The sequence below is a fragment of the Xenia sp. Carnegie-2017 genome, unplaced genomic scaffold (genome assembly GCF_021976095.1).
Source record: "Xenia sp. Carnegie-2017 unplaced genomic scaffold, XeniaSp_v1 HiC_scaffold_6, whole genome shotgun sequence".
Lineage (NCBI taxonomy): Eukaryota > Metazoa > Cnidaria > Anthozoa > Malacalcyonacea > Xeniidae > Xenia > Xenia sp. Carnegie-2017.
This window is the reverse complement of record NW_025813526.1, coordinates 9652462-9668661: the sequence shown is the minus strand read 5'-3', so window position 1 is coordinate 9668661 and position 16200 is coordinate 9652462.

Genomic DNA, 16200 nt, shown 5'->3' with positions numbered 1-16200 from the left:
GAATCCTCAGGGCTCGGTGGGGAAAATTTTCACGAAGTGAAAATTCGGAGCCCAAAGTGGCATTCGAGAGTTCGAAGAATTCGAAGAATAACAGACATTTAACATATGCTCTTTACAAAATTTGTAATCTATATGTTTTTTTAATTTGTCTGTGAAGCGCGTGTTCCTTAGTGCATGTTTTTAATAATGGTTGTTTAATGTAACCAGCACATGTAAGTCTGCGCATTTTTTATATTATTTGTCTGTCAAGCGCGTGTTCCTTAGTGCATGTTTTTTTAACAATGGTTGTTTAATGTAACCAGCACATGTAAGTCGGCGCATTTTTATATTATTTGTCTGTCAAGCGCGTGTTCCTTAGTGCATATTTTTTTAACAATGGTTGTTTAATGTAACCAGCACATGTAAGTCGGCGCAATTTAATAATTTAATGCAAATAGTTTAATGTTTTAAAAGTGTTTGTTACTAATTGTTTCAGGATTTTGTATTTTTTTGTAAAACGTTTTGTATTAATTACTTATTGCAAACAGTTATGTGATATGTAGTCAAACCTGAGGATTATTCTTCATCTTAAGTTTTAGCTTGATAGTTATCTTTAATAAATTTTTTAATTTTTCGATTTCATCATTTACAAATTTTTTAGTTGATAGAATATTATCTTCTATAGTAGCCCCAAAATTTTGTGAAAAACCATTAGATGTCATAGATAATGTAGATATATGTTGTGAATAAACTTGCATTTTGGTTAATCCATTTAATGCTGTCAGCCATTTTCTTTTCCATTCGTTATAACCAAGTGAAGCTGTAGATTTTTTGGTTCAATAATAATATAAATATAGTTGAAATCATCATCAACACAGTATACGTAATATAAATCTAGTAATGCATTAACTATCTTTTTTTCATTATCATTTGTTAGTTTAATGATAATTTTTTTTAATCTTATCTACCATCATATCTAATTCAATTGTTTTAGAGTTATCAGACGGATTTATTAATAAAAGTGTAAATTCAATAAATTTAATATTATTAAAAATAATTCTGATAATAGTTTGTAGGCTACTAATATTTGAGTTATAATTTAATTGATTGCTATGGTATACTACTTTACCATTTACTCTGCTATCAATCTCATTCTTTGTATAATAGTTAGTTAAATTAAAAGTCAAAGCATACTTACCATCAGCTTGTGTTTTAGTATAATAGTTATTTAAATTAGAAGTCAAAGCATACTTACCATCAGCTTGTGTTTTAGTATAATAGTTATTTAAATTAGAAGTCAAAGCATACTTACCATCAGCTTGTGTTTTAGTATAATAGTTAGTTAAATTAGAAGTCAAAGCATACTTACTATCTGTTTCATTTTTTGTATAATATTTAGTTAAATTAGAACTTAAAGCATACTTACCATTTGTTTCATTCTTTGTATAATAGTTGGCTAATCTTGAAACAAAAACATATTTATTATCAGCTTGCATTTTAGTATAATATTTTAGTAAATTAGAAGTCAAAGCATACTTACCATCAGCTTGTGTTTTAGTATAGTAGTCATTAAATTTACCATCAGCTTGAGTTTTAGTATAGTAGTTATCTGATAGATGTGTTTTATCTACAGATCCTTGTATATTTACATTAATATCTGTTTTATCATGCCCATAAAATAAGCTCATTTATATTATTCCTCAGATTTTATATCCTGTTTATTATTTTTATGTTCGTAAACATGTTTAACGGTTGTTATACAACCAGATAAAAACCATAAAAAAGGTAGAAATGGTGATACTTTTTTTACTAAACTGTACACATCTCGTTTTAAAAGGTCGTCTGATTTAAGCTGTTTTGTTAATTCTTTGGGATCTTCAATAGCATCAAACCCTTTTAATATATCTGAAAATTTTGATATAACTAAATCAGTTAAAAACTCATTAGCTTTTTGTAATCGTTTTTTCTCGTATTCAGTGTATAATTTATCAATAATTTTTTGACTAGCTTTTTTAATGTAAGCAACTGACTTGTCTAAATCACCATCTTCAGCTAGTTTAAGTAGTTGATCTCTTTTATTAAAACCCTCTTGCGGTTTATCTTGTATATTTTCATCACATACCGCGTCTTTGATAATATCATTTGTGGAATCAATCTCATTAATTATATCATCAATTGTTTCAGGCTCTTTACGCTTTGGCATATATATATATATAACACATGTTTTATTGTGGAATAACAGTTTTCCATTGGTATGGGTATACAAGTTGGATTTCTAAATGTGCATACTTATTATTTTTCAATTTTTTGGTTATTTCTTCTATATCATTTTTTTCAACACCATAAAGATAATCATCAAATATGTTTTTCATATCATTGCGTTTTGTATTATCAAATGTAACTAAATAACTTATATTTTCGCGATAAGGTTTAGAAATACTAGTCATTTGCTGACTAACCACAATAGTAGAAAGCCCATAATGACGAGCACTAAACCCTAATTTTATTAATTGCGATGTCCTATTTTTAACATCTAAGCAACTCGCACAGTCATCAAGTATAATAAGACTATTGGTGCCTTTATATACATCACTAACATATTTTAAAACAATATCTACCTGATCTTGGTCACATTCTACCTTAATTAAATCAGAATCATTTATATATTTCCATTCTTGATAGGTTTTATTATATGATAGCGTTGGGCATAATAAAATAATATAATCAAAATGGTTATTAAAGTTTTCTTCTAACATTTTGAGAAGGTAAAAAGATTTTCCACAATTAGTCATACCTAAAATAATCATATTAAAAGGTGTATTCATATATATATTACTTGTTATTTAGTATTGAATACTTTGTAAATCATTATTAACAAATTGAACAAGAGCATCACTAAAAACATAGATGTAACAGTTTAAATCTTTGTATATGCTCTCTTTTTAATTTCGAGCAGAATGCCGTTTTGAGTATTAACGATTCGTTTTCCGTTACCAGCAATATTTTTTTCTTGAAAGGTGCGTAGATCGATAACCAATGCAAATTTATCCTTATAAAATTTTTCAACTGTCATGAAGCTATTTATTGGGATAGTTTTATCAAAAAATCGTCTTTCTTCTTCATAAAATAGTTTTTTATTCATACCTTGGGCGAAAATAACATTAGGCACCCCCTCGACAGTTACTTTAACTTCATCAATGGCTGGATATATAAATTTCTCACTATCACTAACTAAATTTTCTGTGAATAATAGTACAATGATTTCATACTTTTTCTAGGCACATTGACGTTAACATTCTGTAATGTACTTGACTTATCCCATTTTTCCTTTTTTAAGAGGGTTATATGCTGATAAAATAGACTTCTTCCTATAGAATATAAATTTGTCACCTCATCTGCAATTTCTTGATTTTCAATAGTTTCATATTCTAGCTGAATATTTTCTAATTCATAATCACCAATAGATTGACCGCTTTGAGGGATAAGGACTTGATCACTCGGGGGTAATGTTATTATGTATTGAAAGTTATTATTCATACGAAATGGTGAATAAAGACCATCTTTAAGAATATTATCAATATTAATTTTCTACCTAGTACCATAAATATCATACATTAGTTTGTCTGCTACTTTTTCTGAATCTCCACTTGTTGCAGCTCTATCGTCCCCAGAAATAAGTTTTCTCAAATTTGGGCTGCAAATACCATATTCAATAAGGCCTTGTCGATCACTTTTCGGCATCCACAAGTCTTTGTATATACTTATAATATTATGATTATTACAGTCGTATAATGTCTCACCAGCAACTTTAATTTGTAGTCTATTTTGTAAAATCTGACTCAGATTATTTAGAAAGTGACTTTTTGTATTACTGATTTTAAGATCAAACGATAGATTAACTAAACCAGGCACTAAGCAACTATTTGGTTTTAATTTTGGCATATTAACATAAACTTGTTCATTCGGTTTAATATTATTTGGGTTAAAGGTTATACTATAAAATGTTCTATTTCCTTTAATCTTTGTCATAGTAGTTCTTTTATAACCAGGTAAAAGCTCTTCTTGTAATCTGTTCATATATATATTAAAACATATTTTATTTTTTTCTTTGTTTATACTGGTCATATATAATAGCTAAAATCATAATAGCTAAAACCCAAAGATTAGAAGCTAACCATGCTAGACCTTTAGCCCCCCAAGATATAGCCTGGGTGATAATATTCAATAATGGTCCAAACACTGGCCATAATTTTTTACTTATATTTGCTAAAGCCTTAGAAAATTTACTAGTAGCTTGAGCACCTTGTAGGATTGCTTTTCTTGCACTAATGACAATGGTTGTAATTATCCCAGCCACAGATATAGCTAAAGCTGATAATCCTGGGATATTTTCCTTAACCCAATCTTTAAACCGCTGTAATCTAGTAATGTCTTCTTCCTGTTCCTCTCGTACATTTTCTTTCTCTAATTGTTCTTCTTCTCTAATTATAATTTCTAATTCCGCTGCTCTTTCGTGCAAACGAGTTAATTCATCAATATTGTTGTTAATACTATTTTCATTTTCTATTTCATCTATTCTAACTAGAGTTTTGTTTAGCTCTTCAGCAAAGTGATTTATTTGTGCTTCTATGAATTGTGGTCGTGTTCTTTTATCAATAGTTACAGATGAGGTCATTACACCTATATGTTCTCTAAGTTCTTCATTAGTTATTTGGTTGAAATTATCTGTATATTGATTATTTAAATCAACCATAGGCATACTCTCTTCAGGTTTTATAAATTCATCTTGCAAATTAATAATTTTTTAAATTTCGTTTTTAAATTGTTTAACAGATTCTTTAGCATTTTTTAATTTATTGTATTGTAGTACTCCATTACTATTACGTTTTAAAACAATTATACTATTTCCTCGCTTATTTTTTGTATTTAATAGTCTGTAAGTAATATGATTCGACTCAGTTTTACCTAAATTTAGTCTAAAATTTAAACCTTCAGAAGCTGCCATACCTTTTAGGTGATTAAATCTAAACTCTTTTTTATAATTTTTTTAATAAAATTTTCAACAGCAAAAGGAACTTCGTTTTCAGGTCTCTCAATATCTTTATAAACAGGGGTGGAAGTAGGAATATAAGGAAGAGTATTAGTTTTATTTATCTTTTTTCTTATTGTTACACCATAATTATCGTCAGTAAATGATGTTTCATCAATAAATTGAAAATTTGACCAATCTTCATCTTCATTATCATCGTTATTATCTTCTTGCTTCTTATCTTCTTGCTTCTTATCTTCTTGCTTCTTATCTTCTAATTCAATATAATCAAAACCTTCAGCCATTATATAGATTACTCTATATTTTGTATTTCACTTTCAGGAATCCAACTGTTATGTTTATTATTATAACCTAACCATTTAACTAAAACCATCTTTTTACATTTAAACTTCTTACGTTTTAATATCTTTTCAACTCTATAAACATCATCTTTCTTATTCACAACTGATAGTTCCTCTTCATAAAATTTACCAATTATAGGCTCTCCTTCTACATCTTCTATCTCATATAAATTTGGATCTCATCTAATAACTTTAGTCACTTTAAACAGCTCTTCTGTAAAATTTGCTTCATAACCTTTCGTAAATATAGATTTATACTTTGATATTCTAACCATATCACCAATTTTAATCTTAGGTAATGGTAAATCAGCAACTTCATGACCGTATAATGTATTCCATACTTCATCTTCATTCTTTTTATTAACATCTTTGGCTTCATTAAGATTGTACTGTGTTTTGTATTGTTATAATTATATACTAAATTATCCAATATATCAATCCATTTATATGTTCCTTTACTGTAAAAATATTTCCACTTAGATGTTTTAAGCGCTCTGTTGAATCGTTCGACAATCGCAGCCTTTTTATCATTTTTTGTAGAGAAGTACTTAATTCCATGTTTCTCTAATAATGATTTGACATCTAAATTATAAAATTCTTTACCATCATCAAATTGCGCTAGTTTTGGGTAATCATTAAATCTATCTTTAAATTGACTTAATAGTTCTGAAACAGCTTTTGTCATATTATTTGTGTCTTTCCTATAAACAGGGATAGTAAATGCATATGTACTTAATATTTCAATAGCTGTTAATATCCAATAATAACCATTGTTTTTATACTTATAAGAACCCATATCAACTAAATCCATTTGTATTTGTTCACCAAGATAGTTTACCCTTGTTTGTCTGAATTTATGTCTCCTAATAATAGGTTTATATCTAGTGTATGTATCTTGAGATATTAACCATTCTTTAACTTGTTTTGTACTAACATCTATACCTTCTTCTAATGCTTTCTGATAAAGCCGTTCTGCTCATTGATACCCTGTTTTTGGATCATAATGAATATCTCTTAAACTTTGCTCAATTTTAATGTCTTCATCCATTTAACTTACTCAAGATAACATTCCAGTAGAATGCTACCTACATTCACAGGGTTACCATCTTGATCTAATATATTAAATATTAGCTCGTTAAAGACTCCTTTTATAATTGTAACTTTAGATTCAATATCGTTGTATTCGTATACAGTACCAAATAACGACTGAATTGTTATTACTGGTAAAGTTAAAGCTATATTACTTTTTTTCCTTCAGGGTTATAATTATAATTTGAATTTACAATATTAGAAGAAATTTGAATATAGTGTAATCCTCTGTTTATATCCACTTTAGAAACACCATTTTGTATGATACCTTTTTTCATAGTTTTTATGGTATCATTAAAACCTACCATTTTAATAAGAGTATCAGATAATACTAATACCTCGTCATTATTATTAGTTATTTTACAAGTTCCGTTGTTTTCTACCATCTCAAGCTTTACGTTAACAGACTCAAGAAACGTTTTAAGCATTTTAAAAGTCCAGTAACCAGCATCTATATTATATTTTATAGCGCCTATTGTAAAAGCTAAAGTATTATTTAATTTCACATTTTTATATTCCCAATACACATAAGCTTTTTTGATATATAAATATGAATAGTTAGATGTTACTATACTTTCTTGTAAGTCAATTTTTGTACTATCTCCGTTTATAAAAACAGTGAACTTTTTCATATATAACATAGCTTATATTATATGTCAAACAAGCAAATAGAAGAAAATGCTATAAAATTAGGCGATGATGATTTAAAACATGTATCATATACATCATGGCCAAAAATATATTTAGAAACAACTAAAACGCCTTTGTTTTCAAATCTCATAGCAGCTGTTAATGGGGATGAAGGTCATAGTCAGGATTATTTCGATCATATGTTACATCGTTGGACCTCAAAGTTTATTGTAAAACCTACATTTCAAAGGCCGGTAAATGTCGATATCTGTAACTTCAGATTGTATGTGACAGAGAATGATTATTTTATGAGTAGTTTACCACCTATAACAGCCACGTGGACAAGTGAAATTAAAAATAAAAAAGAGCAGCCGACGGGTATAAGATACAATATTATAAGTCATTTAAATTATAAAAAAGAAGCGTACTACGCTATGATTTGTGGGGCTTGCTAGTTTTTTATGTGGTATTGCGCTTAATCATTTAAATTTTGATAAAAGTAGAATTATACAAAGCCGAGTGAAATACCATTTGTATTATCTGATCCGAAAATTTATGAAGCATCCATCGTTATTAGACAAATATGACTTTACGGAATTGAAAAATCATATACCTTATAAAGGTATTTTAAAATTCTCAACCACTAAAGACGGTGATGGAGAAACTGGTTGGGGATATTATGTTAATTTTCAATATTCAACTACTGATTATAGGAGCTTCATTGCATATAATTCTAAAGGGATTACAAAAATTGGAAAAGTTCTTTTGCAAGAGAGTATTGAAAGTTTTGTTTATACAATTCTTGCATCCCAAGCAAGTACAAGATGGGTAATAGTTAATCATGGAGCTAAGAGCATGCAAACCCAAAAAGTTTTTAGGAAATTAGTAGAGGATACTATAGTACAGAATGATACGACTGTATTGATATCTAACATGAGAAAGAGTATAAAAGACACGAATGCTGTTTTATATATGGCAATCAGCCCTGGTATGATTTTAATACCCAGTCGTATGATCATATTGGATAAAAAGATTGATGGGTATAATAATATTTTAACATTAGCTAATAAAACTATGAAATTCGGTATTAATTCTAAAATAAATTATTATGGAGTTAAAAAGGAAGAACCAAAAAAAGTACATCAAGATAATACAACCTCACAACACCTAGATACTCTAGATGAAGTGCATAAAAAACCAGTAGTACATAAACATACAAAAATGATAGTAAATAATTCCCATCAAACAGATATGATTACTTTACTCGGTATATCAACGCTATCATCATTTATATTAATGAAATATGTCTTATAATATGAAAAAAGTTATAGATTTTAATCATATATCGAGTGAGTTGAGTCAAGAGGAATTTGAAAAGCTGAAAAAATTGTATTTATACTATCACAAGATGTATACCTGTTATAAATGGAAGTATAATAAATTAAATAAAATTAGACTATCATTAAACATGGAAAGTATTTTTCTAGTCTCGACAGGTGCTATTCCTGGCAGTGTAACCGTAAACCCGATAGTTATAGCCACCTAAATCATATGAAAAAATATTTATGACTATAAGATCTTATTTAAGAGGATCAGCTTATGATGATTTGATATTTCTATCAGACATAAAAGTTATCTATGATGTTATAATTGACTTTTGTACTACTATAGATGGTATGGTGAGTAAATATAACAAAAAATATAATGATCTGTAAGTTATCTGTTAGTTATCTATAAGATTATCTGTGAGTTATCTATAAGATTATCTGTGAGTTATCTGTGAGTTATCTATAAGTTATCTGTGAGTTATCTGTGAACAAAATCTACAGTATTATATAATATGTCTGAAGAAAACCTAAAGATAACTACAGTTAAGAAAGAGAAAGATCCTCTTAGAGTTCAAGCTGGTAAACGCTTAGCTCTTATATCGAAAGCTTCTAAAGAAAAAAAGATGCGAGATAGGATTGAATTAGAAAATAAAAAGAAAATTGAGGATGATAGCTGGAATATTAATTATGGATTCTTATTTGGAGCAGTTGGAGTAATAACCGCTATTGCTAGCCTCTATTATGCACGGAAAGATGATAAAAGACAGGAAAAATTTACAAACGATAAAGCGAGAGAAGAAACAACTGGTGAAAAACATGTTTTGATACAAAAAAATAAACAATATAATTTAGACTCATTTGAATAAAATATTTCCTATTATATATGAGTAATACTATGACTAAGAAACAATTTATGAATGAAGCTTTTGATGCAGTGCTTGTGACATCAACTGCTGTAGGTCTTTCTATGGCGTCTAAAAAACTACTAGGCCAAAAATTAACAGACACAAACAGTATCAAAGATTTTGCAAAACTAGCTATTGCTGTTACAGCATCAACAATGCTAGTTAAATATGCTCAAGACAAAAAATGGATTCCTGAAAATCCAGTTAAATCTGTATAAATATATATGACAAGTGTTATTACTAGTGGATTATCAACATCTATAGGAGCAGTTGTTAATGGTTTAGGTTTTTCTCTAGCAGGCTGGCTATTTCATAAACTTGATAAAAACGGTTATGCTGAGGAAATGAAACGTCACAACAAGGCTCTAGAGGACTTATCTAAGGCTAAAGAGGCGTTCTATGAAAATGAAGTCAAGCAGCATGATAAAATTCAACAGCTAAGACAAGAACTTCAATATGCTGATAATGATATAGAACTTACGAACAAAGCTTTAGATATGCTTAGAAAAGTAAAAACAATACATTACAACGGATTAACATTTCATAGAGAACCACAATTAAATGACTTTTACAAACCATCTAAGAATATGAAAAATTATCAATCTATTACAATGGTTGGGTTTGGTATTATATCCGGATATTTATTATATAAAACTACTTAAAGATATAATATTATATTATATTATATGTATTGTAATAAATTGGTTCATAAAGAGTTAGAAGAGTTTTTTGGTTATGTAAATTGTTGCTTTTGTATAAAAAACATATGTAATAGTCATATTGATAGTTCTATTAAGACATACTTATGTTGTGAAAATCAAGAAATTATTTCAGATAACAATAAAATGAATGCTTGTATACACTGTGGTTCTGTTCACTCACATAAGATAGTAAATGAATGGATACCAGAGATTTGGAAATGTCAACGATCAGTTTATTCAAGGAAAAAATGGTTTTATAATAAAATTAGATTTTGTGTAACTTTTGAATATGTTGAGAAACTGACAAATGATTTTATAAAGGTTGTCAGTACTATGATTAAACATAATTTAATTAATAACAAAATGTTAGTATGTATAATTATTATACAATACGTTTAGCTAGTAGGAGAGGTATACCATTAAAACACTCTGTTAGAGATATGAAAAATAGTAAGACAAAGAGGATTTTTGATGATAGATTTTTGGTGAAATTTATAAAATCCTTGAGTGGGATAAAGATATCGACTGTACTTATTATAACAATTGGGTTCAGTTGAATAAATAAAACATTTACTATTATATATATATAGTCAGTGTACGCTAGTGTATTCTGTTACTTTTGTTATTAATTCAACCAAAAATATCGTTTGTTTCTGGTTATTTATATATATATTATGGAACCTATAGTATGTTATATATGAACCTTAAAGATCTATTAAAAAAGATTAGAGATTTTATTCTATGTTGTAAAAAAACTAGTTATATGATAGAAGTTGTTTTAAAGAATTTTGAAAAAACATTGTATAAAACAAAAGATAATTTAAACGCACCTTAAAAAAATAATATATATAGTAATTATATATATAATGGTGAAAGTTATAAAAAACAAAGATGTATATAAATATAAAGAAAATGAAATTAGTTTAGATTTATTAAATAAATTAATGGAAGAAAAAAACATGTATATTAAATCATTAACTTATGAGCTTCATTATAAAGAAGATGAGGTTAAATATAAACAATATGAGCTGCATACAGAGAACTGGTTATCTTTTTCAAAAAATAGATATAATGTTGAATATATAAAAAAAATTTACATGTGATGTGTGCAATAAATGTTGATAAAGAACCTATAATATTAAAGACATTTAAACCAGATTTAATAAAAACAAGTAATCTAACTTATGTCCCATATTTTAATCAAATAACAGAATGTCTGTTTAATAGATTTCATGAATGGCGAGATTGCAAATTTGAATATGAAATTAAAAATACAGATACAGATATTCATGTTATAAAATTTGATGTATTTGAATATGGTCCTCATTTAATTAGTTATGAGATTATTAGAATCTATCTTAAATGCATTAATTAACTATTTAAAAATAAAAATATATAGTATAAGTATATATATGTGTTCAGATAAACCAATACGAGGAAGACCAAGAATTTATACTTCAGACGAGATTAGAAAACATAGGAGTCTTTACATGTTATCTAAAGCATGGCATTGTAAAGAGTGTAATAGAACATATTCTCTAGCTAATAAAACACTTCAACTTCGGACAAAAAAACATGTTCGAAATTCAAAAAAATTAAAAATAATATAGTTTTATAAAAATTTTAAATATAGATTTATTTCTATAATTAAAATTAGTGTGTTTAAAAAATAAAATATATAGTAATTATATATAAATGAATAAAATTATAAAAAATAATGATGAAATTCTTAGTCTAGCTTATTTCGGCTGTGGGTGGCATTTTAGGATTGTTAATAAGGATTTATATTCTAAATTTGGTTTTTTTATATACATTGATGCTTTACCAAAATTACAACATTATCCACCTGATTCCACAGGTTATAAAAAATGTAAAGATCTCCCAACATTTATACATACACTAATTACAAAAGCAAATAATCGTCAAATAAAATTAGTTGAACATCATAAACATTTAAAGTTATTAATTTTTAAAACTAATGATCATAAACAAGAACTTCACTATTATTATAATACAACAACAAAAGAAGCTCTAGATGACCCAATTATTAGAGAAAAATTAAACAGAGTCATCTGGGTACACGAGCAGGTGCTCAATCCATGGGTGGTCGGTCTTAAACCTGGTATGTTGCCAAATGAGATAGAAACTGAAGCTGATTTAAAAGAATATTTACAAAATATTTAAAAAGTTAAATAGATTAATTTAATTATTTTTATAAAAAGTTTTAAACATAGATTTATTTCTATAATTAAAATTAATGTGTTTAAAATTATACTTAAAAAAATAAATATATAATATTAGTATATAGATGTGTTCAGATAAACCAATACGAGGTAGACCAAGAATTTTCACTTCAGACCAAATTAAACAGCATAGAACATCATACATGTTATCTAAACCATGGTATTGTGATTCATGTAGTCGATTATATAGTTTAGCTAATAAAACTTTACACATTAGAACCAAAAAACATTTAAAAAATTCAAAAAATAAAAATAATATAGTTTTATAAAAAGTTTTAAATATAGATTTATTTCTATAATTAAAATTACTGTGTTTAAACTTATACTTAAAAAAAAATCTATAGTATATATATATGAATAGAGATTTTTTTAAATCGAAAGGTACTTAAAGACATATCTATATTATACAATATGCAGAAAATGAATAGAGATGCACTCCAAAAGTTGACTAAAAATGATTTAATTAATATGATATTAAATCAAAAGCCTAGGGTTGAAGTTAATAATACTTCAATTTCCAAACCAGTACAAAAAGTACTATCACAATCCAATTATTAACAATAAAGACTAATTAATACAAATGCAAAGCACAAGAAAGTATCTTACATATTATATTAAAAACATATTATCATCAATGAAAGGACTTAAATTTAATGAAACTCTTAAAATAACATTTGTTATGCCAGAAGAAAAAGATGGTGGTTTGACTCATTTTATAACTAAAACTGCTTATTTCAACAATCCAGCCTTAACAATTACAAATAATGAAAATATTACTAAATCACTAAAAATTTCAGAACAAAATATATTAAATAAGATTGATAAATTTACCCAAGAAAGTTCTAAATGGATTATCAGATCTGTAGACAATCATTATCTTAATATAATTAAATATGAACCACTTAGAGGGTCTTCATATATTGAACTACCAATAGAGCTTAAAAATAGTAAAAAAGGATAAATTATTATTAAAAATAAAGACAATGAATGTTTTAGATGGTGCCATATTCGATATTTAAATTCATAACAAAAAGACTCACAACGAATAAAAAAATTGATAAGCAATATATTGAAAAGCTTAATTATAAAGGGGTTGAATTTCCTGTAACTGTTAAAAATTATAATAAAATCGAAAAACAAAATAATATTAATATTAATGTTTTTGGGTATGAAAATAAAAAAAATTCCCCATATATTTATCAAAAGAAAAATATATAAATGAGTTAAACCTACTTCTTATAACAAAAGAAAATAAATCACACTATGTATTAATAAAAAATTTTAATGCATTTATGTATAATTACAATAAACATAAAGAAAAAAATATTTTTGTATGCAATGTCTACAAGGTGTTATTTAAAAACAAGTGTTATTAAACCATAAAGAAACTTGTATTATTGTTAATGGCAAACAAACTATAAGAATGCCAAATAAATATAATAATATACTGAAATTCAACAATTATCATAAGCAACAACCAATACCATTTGTTATTTATGCTGACTTTGAAGCAATCACAGAAAAGATATCTGGTTGTAACCAAAATAATAAAAAATCATATACAGAATCTTATCAGAAACATACTGACTGTGGTTATGGATACAAACTAATATGTACTTATGATGATAAATTTACTAAGCAAATTAAAATATATAGAGGTGAAAAAGCTGTTTACAAATTTATGGAAGCTATGTTAAAAGAAGTTAAATATTGTAAAAATATTATGAATACTCACTTTAATAAACCATTAAAAATGACTTATGATGATGAAGAAGACTTTAAAAAAGCTGATGAATGTCATATCGGTAACAAAAAATATACTAATAAAGATATTCGAGTTAGAGACCATTGTCATATCACTGGAAAATACAGAGGCTCTGCACATCAAGATTGTAATTTAAAAATTAGAATAGACTATGATAAATTAAAGATCCCAGCAATATTTCATAATCTACGAGGACATGATAGCCATTTTATTATGCAAGAGATTGGAGCTATATTTAAGAAATATACATACCAAAACAAAAAAGGAGAAGATATTCAGATGAATATAAATGGTATACCTAATAACATGGAAAAATATATGGCTTTTATGTTAGGAAACCATTTAACATTTCTTGATAGTTTTCAATTTATGAGCTCTAGTCTTGAAAAGCTTGTTGGTAATTTACCTAAAGATTCATTTAAATATACATCTAAGCAGTTTCAAGGCGAAAAATTTAATTTAATGACTCAAAAAGGTATTTACCGATATGATTATATGGATTCGTTTGAAAAGTTTGATGAGGGGTTACCTTCAAAAGAAGACTTTTATAGTATTCTTAATGCTGAGAATATATCAGATGAACAATACCATCATTCTCAAAATGTTTGGAATACATTCAATCTAAAAAACATGGGTGACTATCACGACCTGTATTTAAAATCAGACGTTTTATTATTAGCTGATATATTTGAAAACTTTAGGAAAACATGTCTTGAATATTATAAATTAGACCCATGCTACTATTTTAGTAGTCCAGGTTTATCATGGGATGGTATGTTAAAGATGACACATATCAAATTAGAACTAATGACTGATATTGACATGTTCCAATTCATTGAAAAAGGAATGAGAGGAGGTGTTTCTTATATTTCTAATTGATATGGTAAGGCTAATAACAAGTATATGGAAACATTTGATAAGAATAAACCCTCAAAATATATAATAAATCTTGACGCCAACAATTTATATGGATGGGCTATGTCACAAAACTTACCTACTGGTGGTTTCAAATGGTTAACTGAGAAACAGATTAACAACTTAAACATTGCTGAATATCAAGCAGATAGTAAAAAAGGTTTGATTTTAGAAGTTGATTTAGAATACCCTGAAAAACTACATGATTTACATTACGATTATCTTATTTCACCAGAAAAAGTTAAGGTAACTAGTTACATGCTGTCAAAATATTGTAAGACAATTGCTTCTAATTACAATATATCAACAGGTTTAGTTAATAAGTTGATTCCAACTTTAAAAAATAAAGAGAAGTATGTGCTACATTATAGAAATCTCCAATTATACTTAGATCTTGGGTTAAAGTTAACTAAAGTCCACCGAGTATTGAAATTTAATCAATCTCCATGGTTGAAAAAATACATAGACTTTAATACTCAAAAAAGAACTAATGCAAAAAATTCTTTTGAAAAAGACTTCTTCAAATTAATGAATAATTCGGTATTTGGTAAGACAATGGAAAATTTACGAAAAAGAGTAGATGTTAGACTAGTAACTAATAAAAATAAATTATTAAAATTAGCTTCAAAACCTACTTATGTAAGTAGTAAAATTTTCAATAAGGACCTTGTGGCTGAGCATAAGATCAAAGAAACACTAACCCTTAACAGACCTGCATATGTTGGCATGTGTATCTTAGATTTAAGTAAAACGTTGATGTATGATTTTCATTACAATTATATCAAGAAGAAATATGGTGATAAAGCTAAACTTCTTTTCACAGACACAGATAGTTTAACATATGAAATTGAAACTGAAGATGTCTATCAAGATTTTTGGGTTGATAAAGATAAATTTGATTTTAGTGATCACTCAGAAGATTCTCAATATTATGATAAGACTAATAAAAAAGTTATCGGAAAATTTAAAGACGAATCTAATGGAGTTTTAATTACTGAATTTGTTGGTTTAAGAAGTAAGATGTATAGTTATATTAAAGATAATAATAAAGGAGATAAAAAAGCTAAAGGAATTAAGAAAAATATTATTAAGAGCGAAATAAAACATGAAGACTATAAAAAAACACTATTTGAAAAGAAACAAATGCATCATACAATGAAAACTATTAGAAGTGTAAACCATCAATTTGGAAGTTATGAAATTAATAAAGTATCACTCAGCTGTTTTGATGATAAACGGTACATATTAGATGAT